The sequence below is a fragment of the Gossypium arboreum genome, chromosome 3 (genome assembly GCF_025698485.1).
Source record: "Gossypium arboreum isolate Shixiya-1 chromosome 3, ASM2569848v2, whole genome shotgun sequence".
NCBI classification, from domain to species: domain Eukaryota; kingdom Viridiplantae; phylum Streptophyta; class Magnoliopsida; order Malvales; family Malvaceae; genus Gossypium; species Gossypium arboreum.
In genome coordinates, this window is record NC_069072.1 from 124,623,985 (window position 1) to 124,631,004 (window position 7,020).

Below are 7,020 nucleotides of genomic sequence, written 5' to 3' on the forward strand. Positions count from 1 at the left end.
TCTTACTGATTCTCTTTAGGAAACTGTTCCATGTTTCAGTTGAAGGAATATGTGATTTCATCATGCCAGGAACTTTTAGAGAATGTGTTAGGAAGGATACAACAATTTTACCAATCTTTTTTCTGGGATAAAAGGAGACAAAAAGATCCATCCATTGACAACTTGTAACCCAAGATTTCACCAATAAATGATCATCAATTTTTTTTTTTCTTTCATATCATACTAAAAGTTCATCCATAAACAAAGATTACAAACTCACACTATCCAAATGATAAACAAAGCAAAATCCTTTATCACAATTAACTATGATTTTATTGAAGCATCCTTAAGAACAGCAGTATTAACCTGTTTAGAGAGAGAAGCTTCATATATTTCCATAACGAGTCTAGGATCCTTTTCAACAAGTTCCATATACCCTTCCTTTTTTGTAAGCTTATCAATGTTGTCCATAATCAAACACAAAGCTGCATCGAGCAAGAGCTTGGCGCCGTGCTAGTAAGCAAAGGCATAGGTCATGAGTGAATTATCCCAGTTCAATTTTGATACCAGGAACTTTTCCTAGAAGCCTTTAAGATGCTTCACCTGGTATTTTTCAGTCAAAACAAGAAGATCACAAGCCATTTGCTCATCAAGCCATGATTCTGCAGTGTACAAATAGTTCACAAAGGCTCGCAGAGCATCGTATGATACGTCACTGATCTTGATTGTTCCACTTTTGCTTTCTTCCATCTCATTTTCAAGCATTGCTTTGAATACTGGTGAATGGTTCACCTGGCTTCACATCCAAATATTCATACATAAAACAAGAACCAAACAATTAATGCTCCTAAAAGACACATTTCCTGACTTAGGTCCAGCTTTTTAGCTACTGTAAAAGAAAATAGCCATCATCCAAATGTAATTTTCAAAAATTTCAAGTTGGGTCACATTAAAATTTCAATTTTTTCATTTGAAATTGAAATTAGAGCAGATGAAGCAAATTGGTGGGAGTGGAAGTAGTAGTACCAAAACGGCTTTATGGGCGGGTACAGGAACAGGGGGCAAGCCATCATCGGAAGCGACCAAAACGACGTCGGGGAAGAGGGGACCAGGGGAGGTGGAGGCACCACGGTGGGCGTGATCTAGTGGAGACCAAAAACGTAAAAGGCGACTTTGGCTTTGAGATCTTCAATCTCCCGCTTCAGTTCTTCCTCGGTCTCGCTAGCTTCCTCGTAACACTCCTTGCACGTCCCGGCGTCACGTGCCGTGTACATTTCCTTGCACGATATGCATCTCATCGTCTCGGTGTCGCTCTCGCTCTCCTCCTTCTCCGACTCTGATGCCCGCCCGGTCACACCGATGCCTTCTCATTTTCCTTTTTTCGCTCTACGGGAAAGAATGTGCGGCTTTTGCTATTGGCTGTTTTTTCTTTAACGATTCCCAATATGATTTTTTTATTTCTACTTATTGTTAAACCTTATAATAGTTTGATTCTTGTAGTTATTTACACTTAGTATTTGTAATTGTATTACACTTTTTATAGTTAAAAAAATCTTAACTCATAAATTGTTAATTAAATTATTATTTATTTATTTTTATACTTAATTTTCTTTTGTCATAAATAATATTTAAATTATTTTTCCTCAAGTTGCTACCTTCATTAATCAAACCTTAAACAATTTCTATTTACAAAAAAACTTAACTCACAAATTAATACCTAAATTATAATTTTTTTCAAGTTGATACTTTAACTTTTTTGTCACATGCTACCTAAACTGTTCTTTCATTGCCCATTTGACATCAAAATGTTATTTCATTAAAAATTTCAAGAATAATAAACCCTCACATCATATAATTTTTAAAAAATGATTTTAATTATTTTATTTTCATTTACATTATTTCTCTCTCACACTATATATATATATATATATATATATATATATATTTTTCATTCTTCTTCCATTATAATGACATGTTAGAATTTTAAATAGTATCTAATATAAAATTAGAACCGTAAACCAAGATCTATCATGTCAAATCATCAAGAATAAATAAATAATGTAACTAGATGCTGAAGCGTGCACTGAATCCATGAATTCTTTAAAGTTTTACCGGATTTTGGGGATTTGATCTTCCAAATTAGCACACAAGAAATTCAAAGAATATTTGCTCTCTTTTTCCTAATGATGAGATATTAGAAAAGATATCTTGTGTGTAATTTGGGGACCATAACCCTAATATTTATAATCGTGACATATTAATTCTAATCAAATTCTAATTAGCCCATCATTAATTAGAATATGATTAGAACTCAATTACTAGAGCATTTACACATATTTGACCCATATTTTATTTAATAATTAAAGCCCAATAAAATTTTAACCAAATTAGATCACTTTTAATCTGGGCTAACATATCATGATAGTAAATAATAACATGTAATTACCTTATTATATATGTGATGTCCATATTTTCCAACAATCTTCCACTTGGTCCACATATATATACAAATTACTCTATAATTACATGTCATTATATAACCTTATGAGCTCAAAATTTTACTATCATATCCAAAAGGTATTCCGAACAATCTCGTCTATTAATTATGTTAACATAGAACCAAGGCGACTTTTGTTACATATATCGTAACTAAATCCATCCATGATCACATATATTAACACAACCAAATGACATAGATCAAGTATGGATGTGTAGCATGGAAATTACATGCAATATGATCTAAACATGTCTATTTCCAACTGGTCCTCCTTAGTGAGATCAAACCTTACCAAAATTAGAGTGTGAATAAACCAAATAAACTTTATTTCTGCAGAAAATAAATTTATTATCTTTAAACTGAAATAACTGAAAATGTGTCTATAACATAAAAGCATTTAAAAATACAAACTCCCACTAAAACCAAATATCCTTTAAATGACATTACACCCATATTAGCAATGTGCTCTTATAAAACCTTAGGTGTAGTTCCTTAGTAAGCGGATCCGCAATCATGGAGTTTGTCCTAATATGCTTTATAAGTACCTAACCACTCTGAACTTTTACTTTAACAACCAGGAACTTAAAGTCTATGTGTTTTGACTTTAATGTGCTCCTGTTGCTATTGGAATAAAAGACTGTAATTTATTTTCACAATTTACACCTTAGTGACAAAATCTTGTATCCATATTCCATCAAAACCGGAGTTTATATACCTGATGATCTCTAACTAATTAGATTTCCGATATGTGAGCCTGTAATTTTTTGTTCTCTAAAAAATACCTTATAACCCTTTTGGATGCTATCTAATGGTCCAAACTAGGGTTGCTTAAAATATCTGCCTAACATCCCAATAATATACACAATATTCCAATGTATACAAACCTAAATGTACATTAGATTTTCCATTGCTAAAATGTAAAAAAATCTTATGCATTTTGGTAATCTCAAAATCATTCTTAGGGCATTGATTGAGGCTATACTTATTATTGACAAGAAGTATGTCATTAACATATAAAACCAAATAGAGAACCTTACTCCCACTAAACTTATGGTATATACGATTATCAAAAAAATTCATCTCTAAATCGAATGAGATAATCATTTGGTAAATTTTGTAATATTATTGACGAGAAGTCTACTTAAGCTTATAGATGAAGTTCTTTAATCTGCAAATAATTACCTTTGCATCATCAGACGCAAAGTTTTTTAATTGCACCATATAAATGTATGATCAATGTTACCATTGAGAAACCATTAACTTAATATTCATCTGATGTAGCGTAATATCAAAATATTCCACTAAAGCCATTATAACTCTTTCCCTAGTGGACATTTTTAATAACATTCATTCTTGAGGTTGTTGAGTTTGTTCTTCAAGAACAATTACCTCATTTTGAATAGGGAGTTGTTTAACATTGTCTTATTGAGGTTCTAGATTCACTTATTGATTAATGATAGGTATGAGAACATAAACATCATCAAAAGTAATAGTAGGAACTGAGTTAAAATTCAATTCCTCCTTAAAAACAATGTCTCTAACCTTATTTCTCCCTCCAAACTCAACATCCTAAAAGAATGTTTCAATTATCATCTAAAAAATATTCCTAATTGTGGGATCTTAAAATTCATAGCCCTTAGATCGCTCAGTATTTCCTTGACCCTTATACTTTACAGACATCAAAGAAGTTAGAAATAATTTCATTTTAACTTTATCATTTTTAGCAAAACGTTTCTCAATTTCATTAAGGAAACCTTTGTAACGCCCTCTGTAATTTCGACATTTGTGATTGTTGAGCATGAAAATATCGAAACTTTTGTTTTGATTCTTTTTGGCATAAATATATGTGGTTTAGGAAGTTATGTACTTTGGGGTGTGTTTGGGAGGTTCCAAGTTCATGTTTTAACTTGGGCTAAATTTTGGTTTTTATGTGAGAAAAGCCTGACTTTAGGTCAGTGGGCTTATAAGGAATTGATGGTAAAAACCTAACAGAATGGGCCTGTTGGTCTAGTGGTTAAGATGTGTGTTGGTGTGTTGGGGGTCTAGAGTTCGATTCCCTACAGTAGCGATGAGATTATTTTTGCTGCAAGTTTCAGCTAAGTGTTGAGTTTTATTAAAATTCTGAGTTGAGAGTTTTAGGAAAAAAATTAGGGGTTTTATTATTTCCTTCTTTTTGGCAAAATATTTTCTCTGCCGTTCTTCCTCTTCCAAACTTGAGCTGTCGAAATTCTCTTCTTCTTTTTCCCTTATTCTCTATTTTTTTTCTTCTTCGATTGCTAGTGATTTCGTCGGTTCAGTGAGTTTGGTTTTTAATTAAGTTAAGTGATTTCCTTAGAGATTGTTTAAGAGAGATTTTGGTTGCTATTTAGGGAATATTCTAGGGTATGTGGATCATTAATCGAGCTCTTAACAGTAAGGAATCACTGTTATTCATTGAAGGTAAGTAGATCTTTTGTTTCGAGATTTGCCTATTCTTAATAATCTGACTTAAGAGACTGATTTTGGGTTTGCTATGATCGATTTTAGACTTTGGTGTGCGCGTGGTTGGATTAGCAGCAGAAATGAACCAGGTGTGTACTTCGATTACGCAGGAAACGAGTTTTGGCAAAAGCCAAAAATGCTGCTGTCGACGCCACACGGGCGTGCGGACTACCAGTGTGGAGGTCGTGTAGCAATACACAGTCGTGTGTTCGACGAGCCAGACCATGCGCGTGCCATAAAGGCGTGACAAAAACGGGCGTGTGATAGCTTGTAGGCCATGTGCGAGGCACGGGCTCAGGCAAATGGGCAATGTAGGCCACACGAGCGTGTGGGCCCACACGAGTAAACCACACGGATGTGTGAGAATCTAGGCCAGGCATTATGATCCACACGGGCGTGTGGGCCCACATGGACAAGGCACACACGGGTGTGTGAGCCCTTAAATTTAAAATGTTTTGTAAGGTTGCACGGGTCGCCCAAGTCGACTGTGACCGGTAGTAGGGTGGGTAAGCCTTATCTAGACTCTTAATTCTATAATGTATGTGTTCGCATGATATACTTAGCATGATTATCTGATCTGTTCTGTAAATAAAGGCATGATCTATTTGTCTGTATTATAGCATGCCATGCTTATATGATGCATTGCATCGGGGTGGGTTTGACGAAGTGAAAGGAGTATCTGAAGGGCTTCATAAGCCCATCATCTGGCAGCTAAGCTGCATACTTATGATATGTACTGCGATACGATACTTTATGGTGTGTAGGGTTGGATGGGTCAATTATATCCCCATATACGGTGTGCAAGGATGAGTGGGTTGATTTTATCCTCACATGGTGTGTTGGGTTGGTCGGAGTTGGTGTGCAAGGCTGGTGGATTTTATCTGTTATTCTGTTCTGTTATGCATGTTACATTTGAGATGGGCGCAAGCCCTAAGACTGTATTTGATAATGATTCTGTGAAGGCCTAGGCCCGAATTATAACTGTATTCTGTTATTTATTTGTATACATGCTATACTGTGGGGATGTACACATTGAGTTGTGAAATTTACCCCTTTTATTTATTTATCTGTTCAGGTAATCCCCAGCAGTAGATGGATAGGTGTGACGGAGCACTCGATGGTGAACACTGGTAGATATTTACGGATTTTTGAGTAACACTTTATTTTGTCTATTTTATTTAAATATTTATTTTGGGTTTATTTTGGGGATTTTAAATTGTTAAATTATCGATTCATGAATTAATAATGTTTTAGCTTCAGCGTTAATGAAATATTTTCACTTAATATTTGGAATAGAGATTTTACGACTTAAGTAAAGATAACAAACAGGATAAATTTCAACTCGCTAAGGTTTATCTAAAAAGCACTCACATGTGATGCTGTCAGATTCGGCCATAGCGTTTAGGCAAAGTTTGGGGGTGTTGCATTTATTGGTATCAGAGCTAGATTTGTAAAAAACTAGACTGTAGATTTGGGCGGTAAAAAGGAATTATTTTTGAAAAATAAGTGGTAAAGTAATTTGGAATGTTTTTGATAAATAAGTGGTTCACCGAATCTCCGACGCCGATCCTGTAATTTTTTTAAACTCTAATATATACTATCTGAAACATGCTTAAAATGAAATATTGTCTGTATTTGTCTAAAAGATTATGTATGTGTTGTGAGACTACTATAGGTAGTACTTTACTGAACCACTTTGGTAGTGTAAACTGAAACCGTAGTAAGCTTATTACTCGCGATAATTGACTCTAAAACTCTGATACTGTTTTGCATAAAATATCTGTTAATAATTATCGAAACTATAAACTGATGTGCATAAAACTTCTAAATACAGATTAATTTGATAGTTACGATGAGCGCACGTGGTACTCGTGGACGGGGTACTAGAGGCCAAGGTAGAGGCTGTAGAGGGATTCGAGCTAAGTCTTTCACATCTAATACGATCCCTAATCTGGACACTAGCGAGACGCCGGTGTCACCTGTTACTAAGACTGGTGCTGAGTCGCAAGACCGTACAGCTGGGGATGACACATTGTCCCAGGCCATGTTGCGAATTCTGGAGA

General features: G+C 34.7%; 1 pseudogene; it reads right to left on the bottom strand.

Moving 5' to 3' along the window:
- Positions 1–175: 175 nt before the first annotated feature.
- LOC108489407 (BTB/POZ domain-containing protein At4g08455-like) lies at positions 176–1,485 on the bottom strand (annotated as a pseudogene).
- Between the last annotated feature and the right edge of the window lie 5,535 nt (positions 1,486–7,020).